Source organism: Aedes aegypti, chromosome 2 (genome assembly GCF_002204515.2).
Source record: "Aedes aegypti strain LVP_AGWG chromosome 2, AaegL5.0 Primary Assembly, whole genome shotgun sequence".
Classification (NCBI taxonomy): Eukaryota; Metazoa; Arthropoda; class Insecta; order Diptera; family Culicidae; genus Aedes; species Aedes aegypti.
In genome coordinates, this window is record NC_035108.1 from 220,885,783 (window position 1) to 220,908,497 (window position 22,715).

The 22,715-nt window shown below is 34.8% G+C and overlaps 1 protein-coding gene across 18 annotated transcripts in view; it reads left to right on the forward strand.

Annotated features, from left to right (window-relative positions):
• The window catches only part of LOC5567708, a 424,671-nt gene that overhangs the window by 378,983 nt on the left and 22,973 nt on the right, over positions 1–22,715 (forward strand). The gene's annotated exons all lie outside the window — the stretch shown is intronic.

Below are 22,715 nucleotides of genomic sequence, written 5' to 3' on the forward strand. Positions count from 1 at the left end.
TATGGAAGACACGATAAGATTTTTCATTTTATTCTTCAGAGTTCTGGTTCGTTTTGATACCCCTTAAAAGATTTTACCGCCTGAGAAACAGTTGTCTTCCGATCCATCTCATGCTCCCAGTCAGATTTTCCATAACGGTGCGCGAAATTCTCTGGCAATTATCTTCATGTTTCGATACCATCTCAATAATCACTGAACCGATTGTTAGGAAATTTTGCACATGTAAACAATACCCAGATTTATATCAATTTTTACCCACGGACGAAAAAGTTACAAACGGATCAAAATGGTGCATTTTTTTCGAATACAGACCTTAATGCGATGACATATAGTTTTATAGTGAACATGTTCGAGTTAAAAAATAAATTTCCGAAAATTCTAAAAAAATATTTTACCCCGAAATTTGAGTGTAATTAAAAATGTCCATCTTCAATATAATATGTTCTCTTGACTTCTACAAGTAAGTTTATGCCGAGAAAACTACATGTAACTACAAAACCTTAGGTAAGCTTGAGTTTTGATTCACAAACAAAAAAACTCATGACCTAAGTTTTGTGTTGTTTTCTAGTAAAAAACATTGGTGAGTGTAGTCAAAAATTGATGTTCCTACTCAAACATATTCACTACTAAAAGTGAATTAATGCTAAAAACACTACAAGTAAAAGGATTCAATTTTGATTTACATTCAAAAAAGCACAGGAAATACGTTTAATGTGTGTTTTCTGGGCAAAATAAATTTTGAGTGTTATTGGATTTTTTTACATTTTTATTTGACTTTCACAGTCAATTTAATATATATGTCATCGCTTTCAAATTTGAGTTACAAAAGGACCTTCCTTAGTAGTTTTGGTAAAAGAAATTTTGCGCGTAGTCGAAATTACATATATTATTTCAAACATGTTCACTTGACTTCTACAATCAAATTTATGTAAAAAAAATGACATGTCTTAGATTTAAGTTGCAATTTACAAGCAAACGGATGCACAAAAAAAGGTTTTCGTAGTATTTCAAGCAGTAGAATTTTTGTGTCTTATCAGAAATTTATATGTCTGCTCAAATTTGTTCATGCCGAAAATTTACACGTTATCGCCTTAAGAGGAGAATAACCATCATTGTTTTACAAATTTTCAAAACCAGTTTTTTTGCTCAAAATCGAAGCGATGTTAATAAAACTCTATCATTACATTGCAACTGCTATCCGTAATGTAATGATAGATTTTCTTGAGGATTGCATTAAGTTTGAACGAAAAAACTGGTTTTAATTTTTTAATGATGGATTCTTGAGCCTTAATTTTTTATTGACAGACGAGAAAAAAAAGATAAGGAAAAAACGTGTTTTGTGTTGTTGAGTAGAAGAAATTTTGAGTGTTATCGGGAATTTATTTTTTTATTGAAACATGTTCACTTGACATTCACAATCAGTTTATCGTCGAAAAAACTACATGTCATTGTACATTGAAATTTGAGTTACAGGCAAACGGGTCCAAAAAATAGGGGGTTTCCTAGTATTTAAGGTACACTAAATTTTGAGTGTTATCGAAAATTTTTATTTCTGCTCAAACATGTTAACTTTACTTCTAAAAGTAAATTCATGCCAAAAAAAACTACTGGTGTGAACAAATCAGTTGAAAAAACTTGATTCTTCTTCTATTGACATGTTCTTTCCAATCCATAAAGATTGAACACAGTATGTTTTGGACATAAAGCAGAAATGTCCCCAAAGAGGCCCTCATGGAACTTGTGCCAGAAGCTTTAAAGTGGCCAAATCTTCTATTACCGTGTTTATTTTTCATCTTTTGACAAGTTCTTCAGAATTCATGAAGATTGGGATGTCACACAGTATGTGTCCGACAAAAAACGGAAATGTCCTCAAAGAGGCCCTGGCGGTATCTGTGTCAGGTGCTCTGGTCAAATCTATTGATATTTAGTTTACTCTTCCTTTATTGACATGTTCTTTCGAATTCAAGATCGTCGCACGGGATGTTTTGGACATAAAACGGAAATGTCCCCAAATAGGCCCTCGTGGAACCTGTGCCAGAAGATCTTTTTCTATTGACATGTTCTCCCGAATTCATTAAAATTATGTTTAAATGATGACAATCGATCATTATCTTACGTTTTACATAAAAACTTCAGTGTTATAACTGTAATCAATAAATAAAAATCACAATTCTTAAATTTGCCACCCTGGTGACCCCAGTACAACTCGGAATATCTTCGGCATGGTTCCAAATTTAGCATTGTCCATTCATGACAAATAACTAAAGCATTTTTAAAATAAACTGAGGGTGGTTTAAATAAATCGAATGGAAATTGACGAAATGGCAGCTATTTGAAAATGCCTTGTCAGAGGTCGGAAACGTAAAGGTTAAACATATGTTTCCAAAAAAAATATAAACAAATGATACAATAGAAAGTTTGCAGTGCAGGTTGGTTGATAAGTCACGGGTTCAATCACAGACCGGCAACGAGGGCAGACTTGGAATAGAATTGATAATCATTTAAAAGCTCCATATGTTTGTACGATTCTCCCCCATTACCTCGAACGTCCAAACACCTTGAATTACATTGCCCCGTGATATGGGAGTTCGAGGGATTTATCATTAGGATTTATGGGTCATTCGGGATTATGGGTCATTCGGGGATACAGAATTCGGGGTGATGGTATTACGGGTAATTCGATTCGGGGTAATGGGGTAGAATCGTTTGTACAACTGCCTTCCTTTAGGTGAAACGTCTTAGAATTCAAATAATCCTACTCACAATTTCAAATGCATTAAAACGGATAAAATAGCAGACCAATGTTTCTGATCTTCTTATTTTAAACTTTCTGCTAGTGCACAAAGTCAAAATAAAAAGTGCACTGTTGCTGAACTTTTTCTTCGCGAAATTAGTTCGTTTAAATTTTGGTGCAATATTGGAAGTTGGATTTCAAGTTGTTTCGCCTTAATCATCGCATGAAATCAAACTGTTTTCAAATTGAATCAGTCACTTGTTGGAACTTTAAAGGTAAATATTCAGCCAGCTCCTATGTTCTATCGTTTCCGTTTAAGCTGCCATCAGGTATCGTCCGATCAACTGCCAATCCTCTCAATTTGCCACACTACAGAAAGCAGTCGACACCGTAGTCATATTTTTCCTGCTCCGGCTGTTGCTGTACACGAGCCAAATAGGAAAAGAATTATATTCTCCCCAGCGAATGTGTCTATCTTCAACATCCGTTTGGCCAAAAAAGTGCTCACTCATTCGAATGTAGTCGGAACTAGGTTGCAATAGGGTGGGTGTAGTAGTATTCACCACTACAAGAAAACGTAATTTTTATATGTCTGTCAATAGATTTCTGAATACTAACCATATGTAAATCAAAAGCTTCCAATTCATGTTTAGTAGGGAGCTGAAAATCTCCTTAATAAAGCTATAATAATAATGTTTAGTAGGGAAAGTATAATAACACTGCGGAACACGTTTTTGTCTCCAGCATCAAAATACCTCTATTTACTTAATTTAGGGTTGCTGAATCCATTACCATTTGCAGAAATATCATAGCACGTCTAGTTTTTGAGATATTAGATGTCGAAAATGCAAAAATTGACTATTTCAGCCAACTTGCATGCAAGTTTGCCAGCTTGTAAGGCAATTAATTTGCTTAATTTGCCACAGAATTCAAACTTTATGTGTATTTATTTATTTCGTCAATCATTTGTAGACTACATAGTTACATAGTTTCTTATATTCTAAGATTTCCTAGTGAGTTAAAATATGATTTCAATTTAGTCCGGGGCATACTAAGATCAATCATTTCACAGTGCTCATTGTAAACAGACAGCATTTGATTTAGAGGACTAAATTTGGCGTAGTTTGTACAATAACGATCTAAAGAAAACAAATTTCTGTGACGCAATTGTCGATTAGGAGCATAAAAGTTTAATTTAGATAATAGCTTTGTTGAGTCAATACGTTGTGAAACGATATCATTAACAAATGCGACCATGGCATATTCTCGTCGCTGTTTTAATGTCTGAATGTTTATCAACATGCATCGTGCTTTATATGACGGAAGAGGAAATACAGTCCATCCTAATTTGCGGAGTGCGTATAGTAAAAACTGCTTTTGAATCGACTCTATTCGTTCTTCATGTGATTTCAAATATGGGGACCAGACAACACTACAATACTCTAATATGGATCTCACATAAGCAACGTAAAGGGTTTTGATAGTATGAGGGTCTTGAAAATGATATCCGAAACGTTTTATGAAGATAAGCATATTGCCCGCTTTATGAGTTATTGTGTTGTAATGTTCAACGAACGTTAATTTGGAATCCAAAATTACTCCTAGATCTCTAATTTTATCACATTTTTTAACTTGTTGGTTTCCTAACCTTATTGTTAAATTCGGAGTGTTTCGTTTTCTGCTATATGTTATTAGATTACATTTTTCAACATTCAACTTCAATAAACTTTTAAAACACCAGGTATTAAATAAAAGTATTTCATTATGGAATGTTTCATAATCATCGTCTTTCATGATTTCTAAAAACAATTTCATGTCATCTGCATATATAAGAATCCGTATTTTTTTAAGAAGAAAAGATACGTCGTTAACATATAAAATAAAAAGGAGAGGTCCTAAGTGGGAGCCTTGAGGAACACCTGATGTGACTTGAATTGGTTTGGATTTTTTGTCATTAAATCTTACTATTTGCTGCCGGTCAGTTAGATATGATTCAATCCATTTGAGAAGCTTTTTCTCGATACCTATTTTACTCAGTTTGAAAATTAACATTGAAATGTCAAGTCTATCAAATGCTTTACTAAAATCAGTGTAGAGAGCCTCTACGTGGTTACCTTTATCCATTGCCATTATGGAATAATCAACAAACTCCAGGAGGTTTGTAGTAGTTGAACGGTCTTTAAAGAAGCCATGTTGTGAATTAGTTATTCTGTGTTTAATTTGACCAAAAATACATTTGTTAATAATTGATTCGAACAGTTTTGGAATGCATGAAATAATGGCAATCCCACGATAGTTCCTGATATCAGATTTTTTGCCTGATTTGTAAATAGGTATCAAGAAAGACTTTTTCCATTCCTTTGGAAATTCACCAGATTCAAGTGACATATTGAAAAGCCAGAATAGTGGAGTTGTAAGTTCTACCGCTCATTTTTTTATAAATACTGGTGGGATTCCATCTGGCCCTGATCCTTAAGTAGCATCTAAATCATTCAGACCTGTCGTAATGTCTTGAACATGAATTTGATTTACTCCAACATCCCTTGAAATCTCTGGAAGGTATGAAAAATATCCAAAATCACGATCATTATCAGAGAAGTTCGTGTAAGTTTCTTGAAAAAAAGCTGCAAAAAGGTTACAAATATCTTCTGAGTTATTTCCTTCTTTGTCGTCTAATGTCATTTTTGATGGGAAATTGTTTGAATTAATCTTTGATTTGACATAGTTGAAGAAATTCTTTGGACATGACTTGACTTCATTTTCGGTTTTTATGTTATAATCTGTAAGTGCATTAGAAATAGTTAAATTTAGTTGATCACAAATACTCAGATACTTTTCTAAATTTGCTTGACTATTATGTGCCTTGTAGGTTTTGTGTGCTTTTTGTTTGCGATTTTTCAAATTAATGATTTGCTTATTGAACCAGGCTGGATTTTTTGAGCCAAAACCTCGTCTTTTACGTTTGAGTGGAACTTCCTCCTGAATTACCTCCGACAATATTTTGTAGAAGTTTTGTACGGCACTTTCAATATTTACTTCTTCTTTCAGATTGGATTGACAGTTTACTCTATTTATTTTGTACCTTATATTGTCATAATTAGCCATATTGTAATCAAAAACATACTCATAACTACAGTCGTTGGGATTAAGGTTACTGTGTACAAATATGGAATATTCGATCGCTGTGTGGAACGCTTCATTTTTCCATAACGGAGAAACAGATTCCACAACACAAAAATCCTCACATATATTCGTTAGAAGTAAATCTAAGAAACAATTCTGTTGGTTTTTGACATGATTAATTTGGTTGAGTCCTAGGAATGAATGAATTGTAATGTTTCATTTTCACCAACAACTGGAAGAAGAATGCTCTCATTATCATAATCTGGAATAAAATCTACATTTCGTTGATTGAAATCACCATAAATATGAATTTTATATTCAGGAGGAAAGCATGAAACGATTTCTTCGGCTGCTTTAAAGAACACTTCATACGTCGACTTAGTAGCTCGATCAGGAGGAAAGTAAACTGACGCGAATATATGAGTCTCTCCAATGATCTCTGTTTTTACCCAAACGTGCTCAAAATCCTTAAATTTTGGTGAAGCAATAAGCTCAGAATTGAATTTTGAAGAAATTGCAACTAGAACTCCACCACCTGACTTCCTTTGGGTTAAAACTAAATCCCGATCATTCCTAAATACATTATAGTTGCTACCAAAAATTTCTTCGTTTTTAATGCTATCGTTCCAACTTGTTTCAGTGCCCAAAATAACTGAAAACGAGGAGCTTAATATATTTTTACTAATTATACTAATATTGGATGCGCTCTTCATGCGATTGAAATTCTGGCAATATACCAGAATTTCAGTAGAACGATTTTCTGAAGAAATTGATGGTAGTTCGTCATTCTTAAAACAATTATCTATATCTATTGAAACGTTACCAGCTTCGTCATGGTCTGCCTCTGTAGAGTGCGTCAGGTCGGACGAAAACACGAACGTTCACAGGAACACGACGAACAATGCTGAGAAAAAGAGTTTCTCAGAGCGGGCCCGAGAGTCCAATTTGGGGAAGAAGAGGTGCTTGTTTGAGGAAACTGGTGATCCACCGGGTACGGGTTTAGTGCTTCTCCTCGTTGAAACTTGATACCTCGTTGATTTGCAGTAGAGTGACCAGAGAATTTCACCTTCGCTGCTGCCAAAAGATCCTTATCCGGAGGAAGAGAGCTTGTTGCTGCTTGTTGACTATTGCATTTGTTGTTATTGTTGTAGTTGTAATAGCTACATGTGGGTTTGCTGCCTTTGTTGGTTTTATTAAAGACCGTTTTATTGTTGTTGAGTATCCCTTTATATTTGTTCCGGGATCTGTCGTCATTGTTGTTTCCATTGTTGTTGTTGTTGTTGTTGCGGACTGAGTTGTATGAATTGGTATTTGATATTCGCACTGCGTTGCGCTTGCGACGTTTCCTTGCCTTATCTGCGTTTTTTTTTGTTGATTCAAGCGACGAAGTTGGCGTGCATCGTATTCTGCCCAACTAGCCTTCCAAACTTTTTGCGTGCCAAGCAGTCGCCAGCCAGAATTGTTTTCAGCTTGCGCGGACATCATCTCTGTCCCCAAATTTGGGTGTGAAGATGTACTCTTTTTTTTCAAGAGAATTTACGGCGTTTGAAATTTGCTTCAATTCATCTATGATATCTGCCGATGATGAATTTGCATGGCTCGCATTATGTTCTGAACAATGGCTAGCCATATCAATAATCAAACTACTGACTTTTTCAAATTCAGTGCAAATATTCTTAAGTTCCCGTGTCAAATCGGAAGTGAGTACATCAACATATTCTATTATGCTGTTCTTGGTGGCCTGCATTGATATGTCGAACAGTGATGTCAAGTGGTTTTTTATGGCAACGTCGTCTTGTTTTCCATTTTTGCAACGCAATGCCAATTCATTCACTTGAGCAGAGCTTTTCGCAATTTCTTCAGCTGTAGTGTTATGTTTTGCTGCGATGGCTTTGAAATCACTTTTCAGGTCGTTCAATAGCATTTCGATGCTCTCAAACCCTTCGCTAATATCGAATTTATTTAAATTGGATGAAATTTTGTAATTCGACTCCATCAATAAATTATTGAGTTTGTTGGTCTCTTGTTGCTGATTGAAAAACTTCTCAAAGTTCGCTTCTAGTACAAATCGCTTCTGACAGTCATAACAGAGCGGAAGCATATATGACAGGATACTCTGCTCATGGTTCCTTTGAGCGCCAACGCACGCAGCATGGAACTTTTTTCCGCACGACCCATGGCAATACCACACATGTTTATCGTCACTGACGGTACAATTATTACTCGCGCACGGCATGATTCACTTACGCAGCAGTTAGACAAAGGAACAAAATAAAAAAAACAAACGCGCGCGATTTATTTGAAGCGGAGCAAATATGAAATACGTCCGACCTGTACAAAGACTTGACTTGACTATAACAATACTTATCATGAAAGTTTATAATACTTTTGATACGAAAAACTTATGTTTTGATGGTTTAGAAAAGTATTGTATTTTTACATATAAGAAAAACGAAGAATTTTGTATGGAGACTGCAAACATGTTGAAAACATCGGTTTAATCTACATTTAATCGTGAAATTTCAGCTAAAATATATCTAAAACGAAAGTTTAAGTTCTGTTTTGCATGCTTGGTGGATAAGATCACAAAAAAGTTTGATATAATATACCTAAAAATTTAGGTAAACATCAATAAAACCAATGTTTTATACAACTTTGGCGACCTGTAGCTAAAAACTGTGACGTGCTGGGAAAATTCTGAGAACGGCATCAGATTCAGCAACCCCAAATCTACTAGAGACACATAATTTGATCCTTGAGACACGCAAAAATGTCATTTTTGTTGCGCTGTGTAATTGGTCAGACACTTTGTTTTTATATTGAAAATTGGGGTGGCGAATACTGGATCACCTGCACCGGTATTCGCCATGCTATAAACTACTTGCTCTGAATTCGCCACCTACAATGATTTTTGTAAATTTAGAAACACCATGTCGAAATGGGATTCGAAGGAGCAAAAAATATAAGAAAATGATTTTTCTTTATAACTTTCTCAGCAAATCTTGACGTTTCTGAAAATGTTGCTAGATCTTTTGGTCAGTGTTCAGGCAGACTGACTTTGATGCTTTTTGTCCTTGTAGAGCTAAGTATAATTATGATCACCCCGATGCTATTTTGATACAGATGTTTGATCAAATAAATAAGTTCCAATATTACAGTAAACAGAAAAAACAGGGGCCAGATAGCCGTAGCGGTAAACGCGCAGCTATTCAGCATGACCATGCTGAGGGTCGTGGGTTCGAATCCCACTGGTCGAGGATCTTTTCGTAAAGGAAATTTTCTCGATTCCCAGGGCATAGAGTATCTTCGTACCTGCCACACGATATACACATGCAAAAATGGTCGATCGGCAAAGAAAGCTTTCAGTTAATAACTGTGGGAAGTGCTTATAAGAACACTAATCTGAGAAGCAGGCTTTGTCTCATTTGGGACGTAATGTCAGAAAGAAGAAGAATTACAGTAAACAATGCAATGCAATGTTTTATTATTCAGAATGCTTGAAAAAAGTTTTACTGAAATCGTTTAAAACGCTTGGTCATTTCTAGTTAAACACTGACAATTTTAAAGTGATTTAATGAACACTAAACGACTTATGCGTACTTGTGTCGTAATCCAAGGTAACCAATACTAGAACTATGACGGATACCGGTGCATATACCCTACCACGGAATCACCGTATTGGATTCTGTCCAAAGCACACATTCATAATAGGTAAAGTGAAGCTGGGCTCTCCAGCTATCGGTTTCAATTCAACTGCTGACCACTGCCACCGACACTTATCGCAAACCATAACTGTCTTTCACGCACTGTGGCGGTGGCGAGGAAATTTAATTCAAACTGATTTATATTGCTGATGGCCCACATAAGTTTCGGTAAACCACATTTTCAGCGGCATTGATTTTCAGAGTTTGGCGCAAAGTTTCACCAGACGGCAGGCAACGGTCTGAGGTCAGAAATAATGCATGTCATGTTTTGTGGAAAACACGGCTGTCAGTGAGGTTTGCGTTTCCATACAACTTTTTGTAATCGTTTTAGTGCACAAGTTTCGGGTGGACTGTTCGTTGCTACGAGGGGGATATAAAAAATATCAAAGGGGAAATTTAGTTTCTGTACATGGATACGTTTAGGCTTGGGAGATTTAAGCAAATAAATGTTTTTCATACTTGAGAGAAAGTTGAGGTTTTGTTTTTTTTCGATTTGCATTCCAATTTCACCTCTTCTGAATGCAAATTGTAATGAGCGATTCCAAATGTACACTAGGTGCACAAAACGGTTCGTGGTCAAAATGTCGCAAGGCAAAACATCAAAAATAGATTGACTGGTAGTAACATTGTACTTCTTTTTCTGTCTCTTGTTTTTATCCCAAGAACCTATTGTTTTTCAACCATTAGTCTTTTCAATGTGTTGCTGACTTACGATATTGTGTCTTTCGACTTTCTGCCGTTTTGACGTTTTGTTTTAATAATTTAATAGTACACAGTAAGGTAACCCATTTTTCTATCGGGGAACGGTAGCGTAAAAAAATATTTTGAGATAATTATCATTAACCATAGCATCTCATTCAAAATTTTTAGAAGGCGTGAAATTATCATGAACTATCCTTAAAGTAAAAATTACTTGAGTACACAAATGGCTGCCAAAAACATTCGCTACTCCATTCACTTCCTGTTTCCTCTGTTCTCAATTTCAGACAATGTATTCAAGGGCTATACACAAAACAAAAATGTTACCAATCGTAGAGGGATGGTATTCTAATTTGAAGCAATCCATAATTTATTTTTTTACAATTAAAAAGCATTTGAATGCAAAAATATAGCAAAAACACGCAATACTGAATTATTTCTTCTTCACACAACTCATTTTTGTGGCTCATTGCTATTTTAGGTTTATTCCATAATTTATTTGTATTTCGCGAATACGTAATTTATTCGTATTTGTAAATACGCCGTAGCAATCAAAAATCTGAAATAACACTGTAACTCTTCTTGCATAGTGTTTCTCAGAGCAATAATTCACTTATTTCACTTCAATAGTGTTCGAAGATCAACAGAAGATCGCCATTTCACTAAGTTTAAGATCATTTCGGGATAATACAGCAAAATTATAAAGACATACTTTTTTGAAACGACTCAATTTTAATATTCCTTTCACTCATCTACGATTCCAGAACCAATGAGTTACAGAGTACAATCCATCCTGGAGCGTTGCCACTGATCAAGAGACATTTGACCATAAAACTGAAAAATCGTCTGTCCTGAAAGGAATAACTAAGGTGTACAACTTCCACTTACTGGAAGTTACATCAGTTTTAAAATTTCGAATTTGAATTGAAGAACTTACACAAAGAAAAAAAAATACTTTGCCTTTTGCATTCACTTACTGCAAAATCTTTTCTTCAGACTACGGAGCAAAGAAAACGCAATTCGGTTAATTAACACTATTTTGTTCGACACTTTCCTGCCCATTTTTAATCACCGAACGCTGCAAACAAGAAGCAAATTGAACGCAGGAATAAAGCAGCATCCACTTAATTACGCTCCAGAATTTTTCAAAGCATTGGCCTTGATTCTTTCCTTCGTCGAAGCACTGCTGTTTGTTTTTTTTTGTTTACAGGTTGGCGTTCTCTGTGCCGTATCGATTACATAACAAATGCCTAGCTCGAGAGATTATAAAAATAAAGTTTGAGAAATTGTTGTTTTGATTCCTTTTTCATTCAAAACGTTTACAAAAAAAATGGTAAAATTAAGTTTTTCGTGCAATCCCGAAAAATTAATAAATTCTCAGAGAAATCTTTATGAAATTGTGTGAAATAACTCTGGATACGTTTACTACGGATTTTTTGGCAGGAGGGCCTTATCTTGCAGTCTGCGTCCACGGCGACTAAATTTTCCAGGTCAATGCAAAAACGGCAACTTCGGAAAAGAAAATGTTCAATGAAAAGGCTCATAGAACGCTTATCTGACTCTGCACAATTGTGGAAGAATAAAAGAAGAATGTATAAAGAATCAAGTATTCCCTCTCCTTGCGAAACTATCCTAGAAATTTTAAGAAGGGTTTTGGTGTATTTCCTAGGAATATTGATACAAATTTCTATCGGTATTATTTTCATTTTAAAATTATATCATTACTTGATGGCCCAGATAAGTTTGGCAATTGCTAAAAAAAGCCAATACATGATAACAGATATCAACGATGATGGAATTATCACCAAGGATTTTTGTTTTCTGATATCTGTATCACACAGTGTGATTAAGGACTGCTATCGAATTAGGATGAAATTTAAAACATTATCACTAAATATTTGACACTATTATAATAAGTTTGTTTTACTTGAAATAACTGCTAATAAATATTGAAAAAACTTGGCAAATTGATCATTATTTCACAACTTTTTTTAATGCTATTCTTTGGAATTCATATATTGTCAAATTTATTTCGGTAAAATCAGTACTTCATTGATCTCTATCAGTTTATGTAATCGATTTTTCATGAAATAAATTTTAACATATCATAAAATTAGTTGTAATTTCAAAAAATAAAAATGTCACATTGGGGCGAAATTGATCACTATATAATATAGCATATTTTAGAATGTAAAATTTCCCTTTCTAATAAATTTGGCTCTCCTCAATCCAAAACTGATGTCAAAATTCTTAAAATTTGTAAATATCATCATATTATTGCAAAATTAAACTTAGTAAATCTGCACAATACGTCTTAACGTATGCAATTTCCATTGAAATAAGCACGTTATTCAACAATAAACGGGTTTATGAGCATAAAGCTATTCTTCTTATACTATACGATTTCAAAAATGAGTTCAGCAGTTCACACTGAAGCTTACACAACATTTTTAACACTCAAAGTTTTCATGCAGGCTTAGCACCAGCAGATTGTTTAGTACCAACATTTCCAACCGTATTGATTACACCTTCAAAAACTGTGAATATTTCTATGCAAAACTGACCATTATAAAAATAAAATAGTTTAAAATCATCATTTGACATCTATAAACTAGAAAACATTGAATATATGTGATACCAACGAAGTATTAAGAATCCTTGAAAGGAAATGCTATTTAGTACCGACGTGATCAAATTCACCCCAGTGATCAATTTGCCCCCGGATTACGGTATAATGCATATGACCAATTTTAGCTAAACCAGACCGCCATCGGCACCCATCATGAGAATTCCAAATTTATGTCACTGATCACTAGTATATGCTTCAACTAAAGAGTGGTTCTTTTGGTTTTCTCAAATTGGTTGGCCCCCCGTACGCCAGCTAGCTAAACAGTTTGATATAAAACAGAATCTTAGGTATTTCCTCACTTGATATGTCTCATATTTCCCTTGGAACACATACCAAACATTATGGCATCGTGTAGAGGAAGGATATAGCTTTCATATGGGACTGAAAATATGTTGGCGGTTATTTTGAATTTGGCCGCCATCTTGATTTTTGTTAGAAAATAAGAACAAGATGAGTAAGCGATACGGTAGCCTTAAAATTCAACAAGTGCTAACCAAGCGAAAATACATTCTACTACTTAAAATCTAAATGGTTTCAAAATCCAAGATGGCCGCCACATGTTTTCACTTATATATATGCTCTTATTCATCACTCCACTCAAAGAAAACACCAACGATTGATAGCTTGTTTGTTTGGTGTACAAAAAATGATGTTTTCATTAATTGCACTCGCCATATACGTCAAAATCGTAGAACATGATTAAGACAATCGTTCATTCCATAAGTAAATATCATTATTGTTAACCTAGTTTTTTACTTAACTAAATTCAAAATGGCCGCCAATTTCTTTTTGTGTCAGATGAAAGCAATATCCTTCTTCTACACGTTGCCAGAAAATGGTTTGACCGGGATTCTAACTCTCGACCTACCGATCAAGAAGCAGGCTTGCTACCACTAAGCCAGCTTTCACTGCTTGTTAGTGATGTACAAAAACTGAAATAAAAGAAAGGTCATGCCTGCCAGAGCGGCTGTCACACGATTTCACAGAGGTGAAAATAATGCTGTTACCTAACTGTTCGTTAGTATTTCACAGGGTTACAGTAAAATTGTTTATTTCACGGATGTATTCCGGTAAAATAAGATATTTCACGGACTTTTTTAATTCGGATTCCGGTAAATTCGTAGATTTCACGGATTTTGTCGGTAAAAATAGTAGATTTCACCGGAATATCTGTATTTTGAATGATGATATGAATGATTTAGTATTCTTATCTGAAATGATGATATGAATGATTTAGAGATATTCAGTTATTCTTTAAATTATTTTTGAGCTGTTTTTTTTTTTGTAAAATGGTTAAAATATTGGAAAAATTCAGTACATTGTATTCAATGAGTACCTTGCGTTTGCACTGAATTCTTTATTTTTCTAAAAAAAAAACTCTAACTTTGACATACTGTATCAATTAAAATATAAAGATCCTGTCCTGATATTCCAGGAATATCTTAATAGAAGTGCTAACCATGGAATTATGAACAAGAAAAAGCTATCAGAAAAAGTCATTTTACCGATTATTAGCCACCTTATCGCCCGGTGTTTTGTAAAGAAACGCAATAAAAGACCTTTGCAACTAGACTGATTAATATAATTATAATTAATATATCGTTTGGGTATGAGAAAAAAATGTCATTGTTTTGCATTAAAGTTCACTAGATTTTATAAAATTTTACAATCATTTCGGGAATCCGGGATTCCCGTGACTGCATAACTCATATCCCGGGAAACGAGTAATCCCGAAATTTCTGAAATCCCGGGATTTTTCGTCCCGGAATGGACACTCTAGTGGCATTTGGTAAAATGTAGCATTATCCCGTCTCTTTCATAACTGTTAAAATCTTGATATAATATTATGTAACGTCAAATCAAATCTCAATGAAAATTGCTATCTTGCACAAGTTACTTAAAAATATATGTTTGTTCATGCTATCAACCAGTCCATTTGTTCTGTTTGGAATTATGTTCATTCAGAATGATAAATTTTCATAAGATGCGTAAACACGACATGAAACGTATACAACAACAAATTGTGTTCTCTTGAAATTTATGGTAAATGAGCAGATTTTTATATATACAGGTATGATCCGTTTTTATCACGTTCGGATATTGTCACGCTCCGATTTTGTCACGTTCCGATTTTGTCAACAAACTATTCCGTTCCTATTAACACAAGATTTTTTTTTAAGTTTTCAAAATGTATGGATTTTAAACTACATACTTATTTTGAATTAATTTAAATGCTTTTCAATAGCCTCCTCCTCTCCTCTTCTTGGCGTTACGTCCCAAATGGGACAGAGCCGGCTTCTCAGCTTAGTGTTCTTATGAGCACTTACACAGTTATTAACTGAGAGCTTTCTTTGCCAAATGACCATTTTTGCATGTGTATATCGTGTGGCAGGCACGAAGATACTCTATGCCCTGGGAATCGAGAAAATTTCCTTTACGAAAAGATCCTCGACCGGCGGGATTCAAACCTACGACCCTCAGCATGGTCATGCTGAATAGCTGCGCGTTTACCGCTATGGCTATCTGGGTCTCATGCTTTTCAATTAGACCCTATGTTAATGTTGAACACCTACGATACATGGTAGGTGTCAAGTCACATACAATTCAATAAGCTTTGACTCCTCCTTATTCACTAATCTTGGAGTATTCAAACTTAGCATGTTCTGTTGACCCATCCTCCAATAATCGAGAGTTTCTCTGGCCACGTCCTAGCAACAACTGGAATTTGTGATTAGTTGGATACGTACTTAAGAGAGTAGAAGTGATCTACCCATTTTCTTATATAAAATGTAATCAAAGAATGTTATATGATATGTGATAGACGTAGGAACTGTCCGTTAATTGCATAAGACTATTTTGTCGGTTTTTCGACCCCCTCCCCTTATGGTATGATATTTTGTATGAAAATGAAAAATAATTTATATGGCACGTAAGATATCTCATACCCCTCCCTTCCCCATTACTCCTAACGTGATTAATGGACGATCCCATGTCTGTTAAGTTCTTCTTTTATAAGGGATACACTTCAGAATTACCTCAAGAATGTTTGGGCAATGGCAAGAGACATGATCGAGTTTATTTGTATCTCTCAACGTCAACAACATTACACAAATTATTGCAAATAGTCATTAATTAGATCCTGTTTCAAGTGTAGGAGAAGATGTCCAGCCAAACTAAGCAATCTATAGAATCATCATAAAATAAGTTTGCATCGAGGAAGAGGGTAAAGGGTTGACATGACTTTTGAAACTTTTGAAACTGAACGTTTCCCAATTTGCTGGGATCTAGATCTTTGATCAAACATTAACCCATTCCCTACATGGAGACTAAAAGATTAATTAAGAGTGTTATACCAACAGTCATACGCTTATTCATAAAACTTCACGAAAGAGTTTCTTACCAAAAGTTACTAATTTGGTGATGCTTGTTCTAGAGTTCGTACACTTTTGTGTTTGATAAACATCTGTATAAATAAAAATGGAATGGTGTTTGTATATCACGAAATGGCTTGAGAACGGACTAATGGACTTACATGGTTATTTCACTGTTGCATTGGTCGACTATTCCGAAGTGTTTGAGTAAAGGAAACGATTTGGAAAATTCTCTGGAATAACTGGAAAAACAATTGAAAACTAATCTGTTGTTTTGTATGGGAGATTACATGTCATTTTTCAGCAGCCTACTTGATGGCAAAACAAAGTTTGACGGGACCGTTAGTATTTAATATTAAATAACTTAACAAAAACTAGAACTTAAGGTTAGTTTATTGCCAGTTTTTTGTGATCTACCGTAAAGCTAAGAAACGATGGTGGCGCTGCTCTAGTTGGCGATTTGTGCATCCCTGTCAAACTATTATTAACTTTAGAAGAAAAATCACCACAATCATTTTACTGATAAGACACGCTCTTCGCCAACTGCCATGGACACATTCAAATGATCTCCCGGATTAAACAAGCCGCTGCAACCTCGTCGTTCTGGCAACACTCTCGACAAGAAGAGCTAAATTGCAGAGACTTTTTGTTTTCGACTTGTTAGTAGGTAATGTTGATTGTCCATCGTTGCTACTTAATGTGTCCCTGTATGCGCCATCTCGTCAGTTGCGTGAACGTGATCTACTGTTTGTAAGACGTCATAGGACTTCCTACGGATATAATAATCCGTTGGATAAATGTTTTCGTTCGTTTAATAATGTAAGTGCTGTTTTTGATTTCAATATCTCAAAGTATGTGTTCGAGAATAGGATAAGGAACTTAGAATAAGCTAAAGTCTGGGGAATTGTTTTTATGATTCAAGACGATGACAAAATAAATAAATAAATAAATAAGATTTTGGCAATTCAAAGCACAAGAAACCGTAAATATTCATTGTAGTTCGAAAATTTGTCCAAAATTGACAAAATAAAAAAAAAATTGATCGTGCTGTTTCGAATTTTTGTACGCTTCGAAAGCCAGACACTCGTCTTTTTAATGGTATATTTGGACTATATTCTATTTTTTTCCACTCTGGATCCATTATTATGACGACTTCTATATTCTATTAGTGAAGCTTTCATCTGTGAATTAACAATTTTTGGATAAAAAAAAGTCCGGTGTTCGGGATTTGAAGCGTCCGGGAAATTCGAATCAGAATGGATCATAACATAAGTTTAAAATATCTCCAAATATACTCTAAAATAGTTTTCACTGATTTCTTTCAAGGCTTTATTTTAAAATCAATAGCAGCTTGCATCATAGATAAAATAATATTTTTAAAATACATGAATTTGCTTAACGAAATCATGAATGCTACATCAAAATCATAGAAATTATTCGTGAAAAGGTGCAGGCAAAATTGTGCAAAAGTGCGCTTGACGTCCAAGTAGATCTTCAAAATGTGACAAAACATGTAAGATACTGCTAGATTCCCAGAGTCCCATACTGAAATTCCTATCAAACATATTTGGTTTTCCATCACAATCTTGAAATCTTATTTGTTGTACGGTCAATTGTGATAAATTCTTATGAACTAGATAACTATAGGTAACAGCAGCTTGTAAAAGTTTGTGCTGTATTTATTTCAATTAATACAAAAATATGGGGAAATTGTTCGTTCTGTCTGCGTTGCAGTGCTCTTATTGCAAAACACTATAAAATAAACGTTTGGAACTACTTTTCCGAAAATAGTCGAATGGCACCGAAACCATAAATAATCCTATTGCGTTGAACGTAGATCAATTTGATACATATTTATTACAGGATGCAAATTAGCGCCAAAGCAACGGGAAGAAGCAATCTGCTAGTATGGCTTTCTTGGGGAGCTATTTCCATGCCATGCTGTCAAGAGCCGATTCCCGCAACTAGTTCACAGCTAGTACAGCAACTTTATCAATCTGCCTAGGCGAGAGGAAGTCGAGTATTACATCAATAATGTACCCTTAAGGTAGAATATGCTTCGCAAGTGCGGAAAACGTTGTTTGTCATCGACAGCCTTCGCCAAGGTGTCCGGATGGTCCGTAATAAATTTTAAATGACCTCTGACATCGCTAATTAATGCATTGGCAAAGTGCAACGCTTCGAACGGCATGCTACACGCGCTGGGTGACGGTGAGGCCAATTATCGGTTCAAATGACTTCTGGTGCTGAGATTCGCCTCGAAGCCTAATATGCTGTCATTCAGGATGGTCTACAGGGTTGTATCTAAGATTGTTTTTAGTGGACAGTGCAAATGGCATGCACCATTTTGAACAAAAATGCAGAACGCATTTATACTGTTTACTATTCTCTGTAAGTAATATCAGATTCATTCACAAGTTTATGATTTGGCACGCTGGTTTTTATAACTGGCACATCAAAATGGACAGGTTCAATCATACTATGGTCCCGTGTATTTTGACCCAACTTAGCCCCTAGCCAACTACCGATACAGACCTGACGTCTTAAAATGGTACCCAGACAACCAGAATGTATAACGAAGCCACCTTTTGTGTTAATGATTCCGTATAAGTTGTCGCAAACTTACCTTGTACGTACAAAAGCGGAGTCGATATATGTGCATATTGAAAATAAGTTTGCAATACGAGTGTATAGATCTTATTGCGAACTAATAAGTATTCTTATGCGACTAAATGCATGATAACAAAATGTATTTAACAGCTTCTACGGATCGATTTGACGAAACAAAATGCGCTAAAGAACTCAGAAAATAGCGTTTTATGTGAGGAAACCAGTCACTCAAGCGATTTAATTCACCATATAGTGGGGATGTGATGTAATTTGTATAAATAAAAGACTTTTCACATTTTATATTCAATTTTTAGTGGTTTTCTGATTGTTTGAATATCTTGGTTTACTGAAAGTAACAGAATTATGAATTGACGAGTTATTTAGTTACAATCATTACAAACACCACTTTGGGTAAACACTAGTTGATGTTAAAGCTACATATATTTTACTAATTTTTGGGTAAATGTTTTGAGTGTGTAAATATATTCTTAGTAAATGAAAACTAGGTTTTTGTATTGTTTAAAGTTTATACAACGGTATATGATATATCTATATGAATGAAAAGGGGTTTGTGTGTGTAACGAAATGGCTTCAGAACGGTTCAATGGGTTTTCACATTTTTCCACTGTTGCATTCGCCCAGGGTTCTGACGTGTTCTAACGTAGAAGAAGTTTATGAAAGTCTCCGAAATAATCGTCAAACAAAAGAAATCTAATGTGTTATTTTGTATGGGAGATTGCATATCATTTATCAATTGCCTACTTTATGTGCAAGGTGAAGTTTTTCGGGACCACTTGTTTCTACTATAAGTTTGATATGATTTGCTAGTTGGGATGGTATAGTATGTATATGGTATTAGTACAATAATGTCGATTTAAGAGAAAAAGTGTCTGACCACCAAATTGTCAATATATTCAATTTTGGGCAATAATCTAAACAATTCGGCAAAAACATACTAAACATAGGGTGTCCCGAAATGTATGGGCACGATTCTACCGTACTGCCATTTCGAAACTAGTGCAGATGAAAATTTGATTTTCACACATTTTATTCTTGAATTTATTAAGAGAAAATTTTGGGTGACTCTGTGTTGATGATGTTACGTTGTATGAAACATGTGCTAGGTTATCAAGTGCGTACACTTCAAATCTGGAAAATATATTAATCATTGTCAATACAATAAATGATCGGGTTTTTATTTTTTTTATTAGAAGCTATAAACTCAATTATTTAAAAATTGAATAGAAACTAAAAATCCGATTTCAGCTGTGCTCACATGCGAACAACATGTAAAAATCTAAAATATTTGTTACCTTTTCAAAAGTATAGATATCTGACAAAATAAATTAGAAATCAATTGTTTTTATTAATTTCGAAAATGCCTGAAAACTATGATTTCGTGAAGTTATCTTGTGTGGACAGAGAAACTAGCGATTTTTTTTTGTGCTGGCAAGATAAGAATTGATTTTTCAAAATCAAAAATTTCAATGTAAATGGATTTTATCAAACAAAATTTTTACAGGCGATAATTAAAATGCCGTAAGAAAAAATACAAATACATAAAAATATTTATGTGTTCGAAAAAATATCTAATTCTTGTTATCAAAATCGTCTTTCTGGGACACACTATAAGAACAAAGATGGAGCTTCTCAAATGACGAGAGCTTCTTCTTCTTCTTTTTGTTGTTTCAGTCAACAGAGCCTACTATGCATCAGGTTTCAATATAAAGAAACGGTTGGGGAAGTGGTGGAAAAATGAATATAGATGGTAAAATGAACACCGTGCCTTTTACCGAGAAAAAACAAATTTCAATAAATTTTAATCATGCACGGAAGTCAATTGAAGTAAATATATCAACGAAAACTAAAGTTTTAGGAAACCACGTTTGAAAACACGAGCTGACGTTACTTTTAGCACGGAGGTCTTGAGGTGTTTCAGTGGGGTGAATATCGTTATGATATGATCACAGAGATATGATATGATGTCAAATCTTATACCTTTAGATTTATTTTTGAATGGGTTACAATCATTCATTGATATATTTTCGGAAATGCAACGAAAATTTTCAAAAATATTCGATTTGCTTACATATTTTGCATAATGTTCATTTTACCACCAACCAGTATTTGGATTTTGAACCAAATAAGTCGATCGAACCATATTCGGAGAGCGTAACAGTTCACGAACCATAACAGTTCGTGGAACATCGCATTCGGAGAGCCCTATGAATGTGAACATTCACTTTCTCGTTTGGTACGTGACACCTGAGCGTTAAAGAGCAGCAACTCTCACAGACTGCAACAGTATCGAGCCATTCGGGTGATTTATATTTTGCATAAAATAGGTAATAACTTTCTTTTTTTACTGGTAATACAGCCTTTATTATAACCTATTGGACCATTGAACACTCCTTTGGTTAAAACATAGCAAAGAACATAAAAAGCCTCTGTTTCTTGATCAGAATTAGAATGGGTCAGCGAATGTTACACACAGTGATCAGCGCCAAACAGTGGGTGGTGTGTGTCTGTCTTGTTTTTGTTCATGGCTTGTTATCTTCCACGAACGATAAATGTCATTCGTGTTGTATGAATGCAGGCGGATAAATGGGATGAAATTAAGGCTCGTGTGTCAATGGTCGTTAAATTTTCCAAAGTCTGCCACCAACTGCTGTTCATTTAACCCACAAAGAGCAGGTGAAATGAACATTTGCATCGTTTTTTGGTAGCGATAACAACATGTGAAATTTAGCTATTTTAGTTTGAATTCGTGTCGCTACTTTAGATAATATACCAATTTTTGATTTTGTGCGATAAACTATTCAAATTCCTCATTTTTCTATCAGAAATAAGATGATTAACTTTAAGTGTTCATATTACTACTTTTTCCCCTATTTTGAATATTATTCAAAGCGCAGTCTATAAAAGAGATAATGTGACGCGATAAAGGAAGCGAGAATGTAAAATGTGATTAGGGATAAACATACATCAAGAATTACATGTTCTCTGAAAAAAAAAAACCGGGTTCTTTTCGACCAACACACCATATGTGTAATTTTCACACATCCCGAAAAATAGGTTTTATGATGATTTCTGCCAAATTTTCCCAAACTATGCGATTATATTTTGCAACAAAGAAAAATAAATCATCTTAGTTGCTGGTTTTCAGCATATTTTGAATACACAACAGCTATATTTTGTATGTATCGTACTCATTTTTGTGTAACCTCGCTTAATCGTGTGTCAAATAATTCTAGCTGGAAAAAATACTCTTTTCATCTTATGTTCCCTATCAGTTATTACGATTATTACAATACCGTTTCTGAAAACTTGATCGATTGGTAACTCACTGATGGTAAGCAATTGATCAAATTTCCATCGTCTATGGCTCATGAAGATGTGCGGTGTGGCTTCAATGCGTCATCAATTTAACCCGTTATGTGACCAAGTTTAAGTGTCAAATAACCACAATATCAACTAACTTGAAGACAAAAATAGCATCGCAAATCATCAGATTCATAAACTCAAATCTCAATGGGAGCCGTGTTCAAGCATGTCAAGTCGAGTAGAACGAATAAAATTTCAACTTCAATTGATCAGCAATCGAAAAGTCTTAAGGGAACTGCATCCGTGGCCGGTAAGCATGAAGAATGGCGTACAATAAGGAACCAGTATGCCGGTTGTGCCATTAATCCAATTTGGATAATGATGTAATGGCTTACGACGTTCTATGGCGTCGCTTCTATCCTCCAAAAAAAGCACGAATACTTGCCTCGGCACCGGAAGGAATGTAGTGTCGAAAAATGTGAAGCGCCGTGTCATCTCTCGTTGGCCGTGCTGATGTATTC